The following is a 15591-nucleotide window of genomic DNA, read 5'->3' as shown; positions in this document are numbered from 1 at the left end:
GTTACATAATTTGGTGACTATATATACCAAATAAGGGGATATGGTTTAGATCTTAAGTAGATTTTTTTTGAAAATATGTCACTAATATCCATAAGTAATTGAATTATCTAATTATAAAATAAAGTTTATGAAAATTAATAGTATAAGAAGAGAAATAACTGATGGTGTGATAAAAATTTAGATGTGTTGGAACACTACTCTAAGAACAATTTTCACTTTCTTGTATGCATTAAATTGTTGCATTATTTTGCACTAAATAGAAAAATTTAGTCTCATCAAAATATTATGTAGTCCACTTTTTAATTTTATAATTTTGCTATCTTTATTTAGATTGCTATCCTCTCTATAATTCATGCACTTTAATTTCTTTTAGTTTGAATTTGAATTACTAGAGCAACATTAAATTAGATAAAAATGAATAAGAATTCGAAGTAGTTCGAAACAAACTCTTATGAACATTGTACATATATAACCACTTCAAATAATATTTTTTTATAAAATGACTTATCCTATTGAACACAATTTATTCAAAAATAAAAAATTAAATTGCTTATTTTTTCTAATAGATGGCAAGCCAAATAAGACATGCACTAGCTTACAACTGTTGATTTGATTTCAATAGACGAGTAAATTTGATCCGTCTCCTTCATCCAAACCTAGTCCTCAGCTAATGTTTCAAAAAGATACATGCTGTACTACATATTTTAGGTTATGCTTGAAGAATTTGTTGCAATGATTTTGCATCCAATTGAGTTATACCATGAGATGATTCATCATAAAGATATCATAAACTAATATGTCAATAAGACTACATGTTATAAGAGATTTATTCACAAGTTTTGTAGATCTTTAAGTTTGATGGTTCGTAAGTACAGTTCAAGTAGTAATTGATCATGTGATGATTCAAGATACAGAATTTCAGAACTTTATGAGTTGACATGGTCAGATGATGATAGATTGTTAGACAACAAAAAATGATTTTTTTTGTTTTATTAGATATGAGTTGGAAAATGATAACTTCTTTTGATGTCGCCAACCAAACTTCCATATGTAAATAAAGTTGTTGCAATATGCGAATTTCATATCAGCTATTGCAACTACCTAAAAGGGAGTTGTATCTTTTACATGAAAGAAGCGAATCCACCATTGAATCACTCGCTACTCCCTTTGACATATGTGCCAGCAGATAAATAACGGAGTTTAGTTCACTTCGAGATCTATGCAGTTTGTGATCCAAAGTTTGTTTCATGCGAAAGCTAATCCTTCTTTCCAATGAAAGATACAACTCGGTCTCTATCTAGAAAAATCACAACCAAGAATCCCCTTACATTCATCAAAATAGTTGCTTATTTTTGCTAATGTGTCTTTAACTGGCCAATCTGCTAGTTGTTGCTCGATAAGTAGAGAAGTCTTTTGTTTTGTGTCTTGCACCATCTTGTCCAATTTCATTTGGAATCCACCTTGAAGAAAGAAACAAGAGAGAGAGGTAGTAAAAAGAAATTTGTATTTCTATCCTCTTGCATTTGATATATCTCAAAGGTCACATATACTAGTATATAGATTCTATACAAGAAAAATAATATAAATTGGTACAGAATCATGCTAACAAATAAAAGTACTACAGATTGATATGGTTTGTTATGTGATCCCAAACATTACTCTAAGAAGATTATGCTAACAAAGGATAATAATACAAGTTGATTAGCTATACTACATATTGTCTAACATGATAGCAAGCATAAATTTGCTTTGAGAGGATAGAAACTTTTACTACCAATTTATAAAAATATTCTACAACTTCAGTATGTGATGGCCTCTCAATGGAGAGGAGATAGTGATGTTCTGTGCAAACAACTTTTACCATGGTTAGAGACCATGCCTGCTTGCATCAGATAAGTGTATAATAGAAGCTCACATCTTAAACTATAATATCCACACACTAAATAATATAAGACTCATATAGTTGAGATCATGAAGGACATTGATACTGAATTTTAGATACAATTCACATGATGGTCATTCTATAGTTGACAATAGTACAATATAGATATATTAATGCATAATTAAAGAGGTTTAAAAAATATGGCTATGGTCATGATAGAAGAGGACAATAACAATTCAAATATAGACGCATTTAGTGAGCACCACCTTTCATAGAAAGTATATGACAAGTATCTGATATATGCATGTGAAGCTTTCATGTCAACAAAGGCTTGATGTAAATATAATATGTATCTATCTATCCTATGTACACACACTATATCATGAGAAAATACAGTATTAATTATTTAAGTGCTAGTTGATAACTTGATGTTATTATTTCCTTCTTGATAAGGAAAGCGTCATATGGTAAAGTAAAATTGTGCCAACATATCAGCAAGCACTATAAGCATCAATACATTTGGGGCAAAAATTATACTGAGATATGCAAGGATAAAGGCTATGAAGGAGAAGAATGCGAATTGAGGCTTTTGGATGGTCACTGCATCTGCTATAAAAATTGTTGAGAGAATCTCTATTGAGTGACTTTGCTCATATTAATAACGTGTCTGGGTTTTAATAAATACTATGTTGTTAAGGTCTAGTATCATAAATGAGATATCTGCTTGGTGCACTATCTTTATTTTTATTTATTATGATGAATTGATCAGTATTGTAGTTCTCAGAAAGGAAAACAAGTATTCTTTCCTATGGAATATTTTTTCAGCTCGTTAAGATACATAAAATGCAATAGTTTAGCATCTGTCAGTGACTTCGAGTCATCAAATACATCGAGTTTATCATCTATAATTTTGATCCAAATCCTTAATCTAGCATCAGCTATATAAATGAAAAATAAATAGATGAGAAAACTTAAAAGCCCATGCAGTAACTATTACAATTCTATTTTTTAAACTTGGAATTCATAACTAAGTACTGCTAACTTGTTAAGTTGTTGCTGGTTTTCTTCAAGATGACGTCTTTCAATTAAAAAATTATATAACCATCGAGTGGAAAGATTTAATTAATTGCAACATATCAAAAATTTCATAACATTTATTGTTGTGTACAGCAATCTATTGTCATCCATCTAGTCGCTTATTCCAACATTTTGCTTGATAAGCAAAGAGTTAGGAAGCAATATAGTCTATATTGTTTGATAGATTGACAATCATTATTGATGATATCGACATATTATCATGTTGTCTATGCGAAAGATCATGTCAAACAAGAGTCTTGAGATGAATAAGATTTTCAAACATGCTAAATCTGCCTTCTAGATAAAAGAAAAATATTATGCCCATAAATAATAATTGGACACTCCTTAAAACTACTCCTAATCAAATTCTAGCATGTCGGCATAAAAAAAAAAAAAGTAGTTGAATTCATGCACAAGCATGTAGCAATGATAATCCATAGGATTAGATATGTGGAACAAAATCCTAGAAATAATATGTCACCACCATCGTTGAATCCTCATCCTTCCCCAAAAGCACGCCCCTAGGAAAGGATGCCAACCAGTTGAGCTGACACCTCTTACCCTAAGTTGAGCAAATTAAGTATTTGAAAATATCTATTTTAATGAGAGATAAGTAGCTGCCATATTAGTGAGAGGAATCCAAAATAAGTGCAGCTTATTTTGACGTAGAATGGTGCCTGAATCTCGCAAAATGTGTTCTCATGTATGCTGGAGTACATATTTTAGGTTGATTCTTAGATCTATTCCTGTTTACTATTACTTTTTCTTTCCTATATTGCATGGAGCATGATCTATAGCTACCGCTTCGTCCAAATGAGTTGTCTATTATCATTTTATTTATTGTGATAATTAAATTATACTTTTCTTGTCAAAAGATTTGGTTTTATAAACTGAGATAGAACTTATAGAGGCAAAACTATCTGATCTGACTGTAAGCCAGATCAGAGTAAAATTAGCATAAGAAATGAAAGCTTTTTCCCCAACACATACCATGTACATTGCAAAAAAGCACCTTCTGCATCAAGCTAGAAGATTGCTATGACTTTGGGCATTCCATTGTGCTGTAACATGAGGAAAGCTATGATGATTATAATTTCAAATATTTTAGAGGGATAAAAAATTAAAGACATGTTTGTTGTTGTTTTTGTAATCTGTTTTTATTTTCAAAAAACGAACTAGACCGACTAAGATGTAAGATGAATCCCTTCTGTTTCTATGTTTCCTAGTGCTCATAATTTCAGATATTTCAATGGACTATATATTATAAGAAATCTCTATTGCTATACCTCCATGTCTGATAGTTAATGAGCACATTCAAGTATGAGCTTTGTGCTTCATGACACAAAATTCCAAGACTCTTACTGCTGTAGCCTAACTCAGAAAGATTATCATATTTTGATTAGAAATAAGTGGATAACTCTTACTATTTGTGATAAGCAAGACATACGCCCATAATTACATAACTCCCCTATCATCATCAGAAAAAGAGATATCAGTTGGATGCTTTAGATTGTAAGGCTGAAATTTTTAGGAAGAAAGGGAAGCATGAGGTTTAAGCAAGATATACGCCTATAATTACATGGTGTGCGGTCATCAAATTCCTTGCAAACTATGTCTCTAAAAAAGTATAAAATTTTCTGACCTTGACTAGTATTAAACAAGTGACGATGGTGCTAATGATATATATTATATTATAAATATAGAATATGGCATTACATAGTTCTTATGGTGTTTTTTTTTTTTTTTTGTCTATGATTTTAATTATGTCATCATTATTACTTTAAGAATAGCCCTAAATAATAATACTTGACCAATGAGGAGACATAAGGGTGACACCAAAATAGCTCGATAAGCTTGGGGTCTATGATTTTTGGTTTCATCATCATCATGTTTACTATAAATAAAACAACAAAACCACTAATTGACTTGATATAAATGTGAATAGCGGTGAAGAGCACTATCAAGATGGACGAGGTCACCGCGGCGTTACTCCAGAACGAGGTTCTCAGGAGGGAGAACCCAGCTTCGAGCTCATGTGGCGATAGCTCAGCTTTGATGACTTCTGGAGGAGCAGGAGGTGGTAGACGGAGCGACAGGAGATCGCATCGAGGGCGGTCTAAGTCCAGGAGGGACTTGAGCAAAACCAGGTGTTACCGGTGTGAGGAGTTGGGGCATCTAGCCAGAGATTGCCCTCAACTGAAAAATCGGACGGTGGCTGCTGTAGCGACGGCCGGCAGCGATTCAAATGGAGATGTCCTGGAGATATCTGACGAGGTATCTACTTCTTCCCAGCAGTGGATATTAGATTCTGCATGCCCCTATCATGTGTGTTGCAGAGAGGAGCAGTTTGACTCCCTGGAGAACAGTGAGAGCACTGTATATCTGCCGAATGGATCGAGCTGTGCGATCAGAGGCATTGGGACGGTCAGCTGGAGGACACATGACGGTGCAGTGAGGAGATTGGGGGAGGTCCGATACATACCCGATTTCAGGCGGAATCTTATCTCACTTAGCAGACTGGATTCGAGAGGCTACAGGACGGTAGCTGGTGGAGGAATCCTGAGGGTGCTACGCGGCGATAGGATTGTGCTGGAGGGGAAGAAGGGGAGCAGAGGACATTATTACCTGGCAGGGAACCCAGTGCGAGGTGGAGCATCGGGAGCCAGGTGGAGCCCAGAGCAAGGTGGAGCTCCAGGAGGCGGATCGGGCACGAGACAGGAGACTCGGGAGGACGAGAGGCGACGTCGCAAGGTAAGATTCCTATTGCCGCAGGATGATGCCCCGAGCAGGTCTCAGGTCAGGAGGAGCACAGCATACGACGGAGATGGGATCGAGCAGCCTGGCTCGACTCCCATGTTTGCCCATCCATGATCAGCAGGCGATTGCCCCAGGGCATGGGGGCGAGGAGATCCAGAAGCTCTCGGAGTTTGGAGGAGGCCGAATATCGAGTCGAGGTGGAGATTGTTAGGATTTGACGCCTCGAGATTCAGCCCACATTGAGGTTCGCGGCGAAAAACGGAGTCCAACGAGACCAAGATCACCTGAATCGGAGCTCGGATGGAGAAGATACGAGCTTTCGAAGATAGCACGAAAACCGAGGCGGCGGAGGACCGCCGGCGACCGGCGGCGGGCGGCAGTGGCGCGGCCGCAGGCGGCGGCGCGCGGGACGCGCGTCCCAGGCCCGCTGGCCCGCGTGGGACGCGGGACCCAGGCCCGGGCGGGACGCGGGACCCAGGCCCGCGCGGGACGCGCGTCCCAGGCCCAGGCCCGCGCGGGACGCGCGACCCAGGCCCAGGCCCGTGCGGGACGCGCGACCCAGCAGCCTGCTGGCCCATCCCCGGTCCACCGTGGACCGGGTGGTCCACGGCGCGGCCTGTGGACCGCGTGGACGTTTCCCACTCGATTCTCGCGGTCCACGGCCCTATTCCGTGGACCGGAGCGCGATCTAAGGGTCCAGAGAGCTCCCGGTGTTGATCGGACGGCTTGGGACGTGATTTGGCTTGATTAAGGATTCCTAATCCTTCTCTAATCAAATTTAAACCAGGTTTAAGCCTTTAAAAAGGCCTGAGACGAACAGAGAAGCATGGGGTTCGGTTTCTCGCCGCCGTACGAATCGTGGAGAGAGAGAGAGGGGCGAGGGCGCTGTGAGAGAAGGAGCAGGAGGCTCCTGGACAGCGGTCGCCAGGCTCTTCAGGGGTTCAGGGGGTCTCCAAGAGAGAGAGAGCTTTTGTGAGGGGAACTTCATGTGAGAGAGAATTGGGTGTACAAGGGTTGAGGGTGAGGTCTCCTCTTGTAAAATTTTCTTTTCATAGTGAAGTTTGCATGCCCCGTGGAGGCGAGCCCTTTTGTGGCTGATCCACGTATTTTGATTGTTTTTCCTTTTGTTTTGTTTCTTCTTTCTTCCTGCTGCATCGCGTGGTACTGGAAAGATCTTGGGAGGTGGTGTCCTGGCCAGACATCCACCCAACAATGGGGATGCATGGAACCCTACGAAAATTTGAAGTACCCCTAATATTATACAAGCTTACATTAAATGCCTAATTTCGAGGTTTTAAATTAAAAAGGACTGACAAGAACGTACCTTCTTCGTTGTTTTACATTACCTCATCAAATCTTAGAGACTCTGCACATCTATTTGTAGGGTGGGTAAAATCATCTAGATCCACATTGTTGTGCGTAGACAGTATCCAAGATGCGCAATATCTTTTTGGAATTACACAATCTTACCATAAAAAGCACCAAATGGTGGATGGATGTTTTTTTAAAAACAAAAGAAAATGGAGATGTGCCTAAACCCATGCAGATCTCGTTTATACGGAACCAGCTAAGCACCGAACCGAGCCAGGCCTTGAATTGAATTAGCCAATCTATTTCAGTAAAAGTTTCCTCTAAAATATCTAAGTCCTAATCTGACAAAATAAGTTAGTCAATTTATTTGAATTGAACTATCCATACTAGATCTTCTGCCGCAATTTTTGTCCCCTTTTCCAAGGGACTTTTCCAAGCCTTCAATATAAGTATCACTGCTTTTCTTTGAACTAGAATATTTTTTTATCGATCACCTTTGGCCTTGGCATTCTATCTAGCTCAGCCCGGATCTTCGATGGGTTGGAAAACTTTTTTATTTGTGATGGCATCCGAATCCTCTAGCATGCAAATGACATAATTAATCATTCTTATGCAAGCCAAGGAGTACCTAGCTGCCTTGAAGCTTTCTTACTATTGTTTTGAGCTTTCTTTTAGACTCTTCGTCAACTACCCAAAAAGTTATGTTTCTTCTTCTTGCCGTGACATCTCTTCAACTGAAATAGTAGCTTGTTGGCTCAATTGCACCTTCATGCTTGCTCCTTTCAGGTACTTATGGTTGCCTTTTAAGTGGAGGAAAGCCTACCAAATCAGATCGGTTAAGTCTCATCCAGTGCTTAAAGTTCAAATTGGCTTGTTGGAAGACTAAGTTCCTCTCCTTCGACTCACATTGATCAAGTCAGTGCTAACCTCTTTGCCTATTTATTAATGTCTATTTTTAGATTGCCGTCTTGGGTTGTCAAGCATGTGGACGGGCTAATGTACTACTTTCTTTGGTGCGGGTCATCATTAGGACTGTAAACGAGTCGAACTGTTTGCGAGTTACTTGAGCTCGATTCGAATCTGAACTCGACTCGATTTGGTTATTATCGAGTAGTTGAGTCGAGCTCGAAAAGTAGCATACTCGACTCGAAAACTCGTGAGCCTACTTGAATTTATATATATATATATATATATATATATATATATATATATATATATATATTTAATAATATTATTTTTATTTATAATATATATATATATTAATATATGTATTGTTAATTGGCTAAAGCTTGATTTCAAACTCGAATACGAGTTCGAGTATTGTTCGATTGATATTCGAGTCGATCTCAAATTTTATCTATTTTTTATCGAGTCGAACTCGAGCTTGAGATATTAAGACTCGATTGATCTCGAACTAAATTTCGAGTCTGAATATTTTAAGTCAAGTCAAATTCGAGCTTCCAACTATTCGACTCGGTTTGATTGCATCCCTGGTCATCATCCACCAGTGGTGTAGCCTGCAAGATTAACTGACAAAAGTTTTGCATGCACAAGAAGGAAGGGGGTCTTGGAGTGAAAGACATCAATCAAATGAACATTGCTCTTCTTTCTAAGTGAGGTTGGAGGATGCTCTCTAATGAATCAGGACTCTGGAAAAGATAAATCTATTTTGCCTACCATAGACAAATCCGACTCTCCATGAGTTGGAAGGCCAGCCGAAGATGCTGTAACCTATGGTGGGATGTCATGAATGTAGTTCCAGTCTTTTGGACTAGATTTCAGTTCAAGATCGGCAATTGGCTGGCAAACCCTTTACTCGAAGGATCCTTGACTTTGTGATGCTCTACTAGAACTCATCTTTCCTGCTCTATACACCCTTAGCCACAAAAAGAATGGTGGGGTAGAGGAAGTCTTCGACCACAGAGCTCAAAACTGAAAAATCAAGCTTCCAACGAGTCCATCCAATGACATCAGGTCTCAGTTCACTAACCTCTCTATCCTCTTGGCACATGTGACCTTACAACATGGTGAGGACAAATTGGTTGGAAATTAAATAACGAAGGGAACTTCTCAAACTCTTCTCTCTATCCTTTCATAAATATGAGAGATGTCTATTGTAACTTTGCACCTACACTTTGAAGCCTCAATATCCCGCATAAATTCAGATGCTTCCTGTGGCTGGCTTGGAGGAAAAGGTTGAACACCAGAAGTGTTCTAGGGAGAAAGCTGGGCAAAAATCTAGGATCTTATATCATTTGCAATCAAGCATCTGAAATCGTTAACGACCTCTTCTCAACTTACCCCCCTTTCAACTCAATCTAGATGGTTATTGTTGGGGAATACCGACCGATCCCACCCATGCCGACTCATCATCGGGCCGACCGACCGACGGATGCCGTTACCGACCGACCGATGGCAATCGACCGATCGACCGACGGCTGTCGACCGACCGTACGTCGGTCGAGCAGACCTTCTCCACTCTCCCAACCGACAGCGCTATGGGGCCCGATGCCCGACTCCTGCAACGCGCCCGACTGACTGTCGGAGGGGCCCAAATTTTCACCTGACGTCCCTCAGCTAGCCACCGACCTACGGTCGGTCGGCTCCTCCAATCACCGTACTACTGTCAGGGACTGTCGTCCTGACAACGGCATGCGGCACTGCCGCCTAGGGGCATTATCCCACCTAAGGCATGGTCAACTCTAGCGATTTGACAGCCCCACGACGATTTGACACCTTTACGGCGATTCTGACAGTCTACAGTGAGTTGACAATTCTTCAATTGTCCGCGCCATTAATGACGGCGCCATACCATGCTCCACTATATATATCGGGGAAGGCAACAGTGCTAGAGGTCCCTTCGAAACTCTCAAGCTCTCCCTCTCTCTCTCTCACCCTCTCTCGTTGAGCTCCTTGTTTTCTTCTCACTGTTGCCTAGTCTCCTCTTTGATTTGACCGTCGGAGGGTCCCCGCCGGAGCCACCTCCGGTCAGTGCGGACTTTCTTTTGCAAGCACTCGTTCCCGGCGACCAGGTGACGAGGGGATTGGCCGCAACAGATTGACGCGCCAGGAAGGGGGAGAGCGATGCTCATAGTGACAAGTTAGTGCTTCATCGACAGCATCAGGGATCGCAACCCTCACAGAATTCTAGATGACAAAGACAAGAGCTCAGCGATCGAGGGTCATTGGATCGGCGAGGCGCTCTTCCCGCCGGGAAGAGGCCTCCCCTCCACCCTCCGCGGTGGAACCCAGCTCTCCGCACCCCGCGGTGACCACGGAGTGCAAATCGCGGCGATCATACGGCAGATGACCGTGCTGACGGACGCGGTAAAAGCCTTCAGCAACACCGGTCCAGCTGCCGCCATCACCGCCGGGCAACCGGCGGCACGTCCGATGCCCTCCAGGAGCAGCCGCCGATGCCTGCGTCGATCTCCGTCGCTCCGTAGGAGCACCTGCCACAGTGCTCCTATAGAGAGGAGGAGGGGCGCCGCGGCGCGATACCCACCGTCCCGACGGCCTTCTCCCTCCCAACTAGAACGAGGAGGAAGGAGAAGCGACCACGAACGCCGTCCGCCTCCTCTCGGACTCTTCCGGAGACTCCACTCCTGGGGTCTCCCAGCACCGACGGACGGACGACTACGAATGAAGGTTCGAGAAAATCGACCGTCGGCTCGCACAGCTGCAGGTGGATGGGCAGAAGTCTTCAAACGACGTCGACTTCCAGACCGCCCAACCCTCTCCCGACTCATCCTCACGAATCGATTCCCAGTCGGTTCAAGATGCCGCATGTGGAGCCTTACGACGGCTCCACCGACCCAATCGACCACCTGGAGAGCTACAAAGCTCTCATGACGATTCAAGGGCAACCGACGCTCTCTTTTGCATCGGCTTCCCCGTCACGCTCCGCAAAGCTGCCAGGGCCTGGTACTCGATCTTCGATCGAAAGTATCCACTCCTTCGGGCAGCTCGAGCACTCTTTCGTGGCTCACTTCAGCACCAGCCGGAAGCCGCCGCGAACGTCGGACAGCCTTTTCTCCCTCAAACAGGGAGAAAATGAGACGCTCCGATACTTCGTGACGCGATTCAACGGGCCACGCTTGAGGTCCGGGACCTCAATGAAGACATGGCTATCTCGGCCATGAAACGGGGGCTGAGGGCATCCCGGTTCACTTACTCCTGGACAAGACCCTCCCCCGGACGTATGCCGAACTATTGGAGCGTGCGTACAAGTACATGCGCGCGGACGAAGGAGCCTCCGACCGGCGCTTGACCGAATTCAAGGGCCCGAAGGAGAAGCGAAGAAAGGGTCGGGACCCGCCGAACCTAGCAGGCCCCGACCGACGTCGGGTCTCACCCCCGCGGTGAACCAGAGGTCACCCCGACGGCAGACTCCTAAGCCGACACGCCCCAGGTATGACTCCTACACTCCTCTCTCTGCTCCCCGTGCGCAGATTTGATGGAGATCGAGGGGAAGAGTACCTGCGACGGCCTCCGCCTCTGAAGGCAAAAGGCCTCGACCGACGAAAGTACTGCCGATTCCACCGGGGCCACGGCCACAATACCGAGCAATGCATCCAACTTAAGGATGAGATCGAAGCTCTCATCCGTCGAGGGTATCTCGATAAATTTCGGAGGAACCCCCGACTCAACCAGTTGCGACCGACGACCCCAGCCGACTGAAGAAGCGACGACTAATCAGCCAACGGTCGGGGTCATCAATATGATTTCCAAGCGACTGGGCTCGGGGACGTCTGCTGGAGGGAACCGACGAAGAGGCTGCGCCCGGACAAGTTATTACCTTTACGGAAGAAGACGTTCGGGGCATCCAAACTCCCCACGACGACGCTGTTGTTGTCTCGGCAACAATAGCGAACTATGATGTAAAAAGAATTTTTGTAGATAATGAAAGTTCAACGAACGTTTTATTTTACTCGACCTTCTCCCGGATGCGACTATCAACCGACCGACTCAAGAGGGTCCCTACGCCCTTGATAGGCTTCGCGGGGATGCCGTCGCGACGGAAGGAGAAGTTACCCTGCCCGTGACGGTCGGCACCGAACCACGACAAAGCACGGTCCATTTGACTTTTGCGGTCGTCCAAGTGCCTTCGGCCTACAACGCCATACTTGGAAGACCCGACTAAATGCCCTCAAGGCGATTGTCTCGACGTACCATCTCCTGGTTCGGTTCCCGACCAAAAATGAGTCGGAGAGATGCCGGAGACAACAGCTCGCTCGTCGATGCTTCCAGATCTCGCTCAAAGCGACGAGTTGAAGGGCTCCCTGACGATCGACAACTAGACCAACGGGAGGAGGAAGAACGGGGTTCACCGGCCGAACAGCTCGTTCCAATCCGATAGCGGAAACCCGACCGAAAGGTATGGGTCGGGTCTCAACTACCCGACCCGAACGACGACTTTGGCAGAGCTGCTGAAGGCCAACGCCGACATATTTGCTTGGTCGCAGCAGATATGTCGGGCATCCCCCCGGAACAATAACGCACCGACTCAACATCGACCCGACGATGAGGCGGTGAGGCAGAAGAAAAGGTCTTTTGCTCCTGAAAGACAGAAGGCCATCGACGAGAAGTGGACAAGCTACTCGGGCGGCTTCATCAGAGAAACCATATCCCGATTGGCTCGCCAATGTTGTCATGGTAAGAAAGCCAACGGGAAGTGGAGGATTTGCATCGACTACACCGACTTGAATCGGGCCTGTCCGAAGGACAGCTTTCCACTTCCGAAGATCGACCACTGGTGGATGCGACATCCGGTTATCGACTGCTCAGCTTCATGGATGCTTCGTGGGTACAATCAGATCCGGATGGCGCCCGAGGATGAGGACACACTGCCTTCGTGACCCCAAGGGCCTCTACTGCTACAGGTGATGCCCTTCGGCTGAAGAACGCTGGAGCTACCTACCAACGACTTGTCAATAAGGTCTTCAAAGACCAGATCGGGCGCAATATGGAAGTATATGTGGACGACATGCTGGTAAAGAGTGCCAGACCGCAGACCATGTTCGAGACCTCGAAGAAGCTTTTTGCACTCTACGACAACATCGAATGAAGCTGAATCCGACTAAGTGCGCTTTTGGAGTGACCTCGGAAAGTTTCTCGGGTTCTCATTTCTCAGCGTGGAATCGAGGCTAACCTTGAGAAAATAAAGGCAATCGTCGACATGCGCCACCCAAACACCAAGAAGGAGGTCCAGCAGCTGAATGGGAAAATCATTGCTCTTAGCCGATTCATCTCTCGATCGGCTGAAAGTGCCTCCCGTTCTTCAAAACCCTGAGGCAGGCGAAGGGCTTCTCCTGGTCGGATGAGTGCCGACGGGCCTTCGATGATCTGAAGAGGTACCTGGCTTCTCCGCCGTTGCTTGTGAAGCCGGAGGTCGGAGAGACATTGTATCTCTATTTGGCCACTTCCTGAGGCGGTCAGTTCGGTGCTCGTCAGAGAAAATGAGAGCGAACCCATCAACCTATCTACTATACCAGCAAAGTGCTCCGCGGTGCTGAAGCTCGATATTCGGAGATAGAAAAGATGATTTTCGCCCTGACCATCTCCGCACAGCGATTCCGCCCATACTTCCAGGCGCATGCCATTGTGGTTCTCACCAACCAGCCCTGAGGGCGATATTGCGCGACCTGACGCATCAGGTCAACTGGCAAAGTGGGCTATGAAGCTCAGCGAGTTCGACATACAGTACCGACCCGACCTGCCTTAAAGGCCCAGGTCCTGGCCGACTTCATCGCAGAATGTCCGATGGCCGACCAAGGGTCGGAAGACGTGGACCCCGACAGATGCGGTCTCCGAGCCTGACCCGATCTCCACCTGGGTACTGCACATCGACGGAGCTTCAAACGCTCAGGGAGCGGGGCTGGGTTCCTGCTCACCAACTCGGATGGGGTAGTCACCGAGTACGCCCTCGATTCGACTTCAAAGCCTCCAATAACCAAGCCGAGTATGAAGCGCTCCTCGCCGGCTTGAGGATGGCAAGGGAACTTGGGATCGACAGCCTCAGGGCATTCTCCGATTCTCAGCTGATCGTGGGGCAGGTCAAAGGCGAATTCGAGGCGCGAGATCCAGCCATGGCAAAATATCTCCAGAAAGTGAGGATCTCGTGACGCACCTCGGATATTTTGAAATCTTCCACATCCCCAGGTCGGAGAACGCCGGGCCGACGCACTCTCCAGGCTGGCGACCTCGGCTTTCGACTCTTTGGGCCGGATGTTCGTGGAGAATCTCGAGCAGTCGAGTATCGACAAGGTCGAGGAGGTGCTACAACTGACGGCCGAACCAAGCTGGATGGATCCGATTGTTCGGTACCTGACCGACGGGATCAGCCCTGAAGATCCGCGGAGGCCAGGCGGCTCCGATGGTCGGCCTCCCAATATGTGATCATGGATGGCCGACTCTACAAAAGGTCATTCTCCCTTCCCTTGCTCAGGTGCTTGGGACCGACCGACGCAGATTACGCACTCAGAGAAGTGCAGAAGGAATCTGCGGGAGTCACTTGGGGGGCAAATCCTTAGCCTACAAGGTCCTACGGCAGGGTTACTACTGGCCCACCATGAGGAAGGACGCGGCTGAGTTGGTCCGAAAGTGCGAACCATGCAGAAGTACGCAACGTACAACACCGACCAGCCAGCCAAATCACTCCTATCGTCGCCCCATGGCCCTTCGCTCAGTGGGGAGTCGACATTCTCGGTCCCTTCCCTCCGCATCGGGCCAAAGGAAGTTCATAGTCGTTGCTATCGACTACTTCACCAAGTGGGTGGAGGCCGAGCCCCTGGCGCAGATTACCGAGCGCAAGATGGAGGACTTCGTTCAGAAGTCCATCATCTTCAGGTTCGGATTGCCGCATACCATTATCACCGACAATGGACGACAATTCGACAACCAGGACTTCAGAGACTTCTGCGAGGTTTCACATCACGCACCGACTGACTTCAGTCAGGCACCCACAGTCCAATGGCGAAGTCGAGGTGACCAACCGGACCATACTACACGGGCTCAAAACCCGACTGAATGAAGCCAAGGCCTCTGGTCGACGAGCTGAGCTCCGTTCTGTGGGCTTACCGAACGACCCCCGCGTTCCGACCGAAGAGTCGCCTTTCAGTTTGGCCTATGGGACGGAGGCGATGATACCGCTCGAGATTGGGCTGCCATCTACCAGGGTCGAGCAGTATCAAGAGCCGAACAACTCTGATTGCCGGAGAGCCGACCTAGACCTCCTCCCCGAACTACGGAACGAGGCTCAACTTCGCATGGCTTCTACCGATAGAAGTAGCCGATATACAACACCAAGGTCAGGCCAAAGCTCTTCAGGCCTGGGGACCTAGTCCTAAGAAAGGCAGAAGTCTCGAAGCCCTAGACCAAGGGAAGCTAGCTCCGAACTGGGAAGGCCCTACACGGTAGCGGACACCTACGGGCCAAGGGCTTACCGACTGAAACTCTGGAAGGGAAACCCATTCCCCGGACCTGGAATGCTGACAACCTGAAGTTGTATCACCAATGAACTTTGTGCCTGTTCATTCGGAATATAAATCCAGTTTCAAATTTCG

Source organism: Elaeis guineensis, chromosome 2, assembly GCF_000442705.2.
Source record: "Elaeis guineensis isolate ETL-2024a chromosome 2, EG11, whole genome shotgun sequence".
NCBI lineage: Eukaryota > Viridiplantae > Streptophyta > Magnoliopsida > Arecales > Arecaceae > Elaeis > Elaeis guineensis.
Note: the sequence above shows the minus strand (reverse complement) of the source record.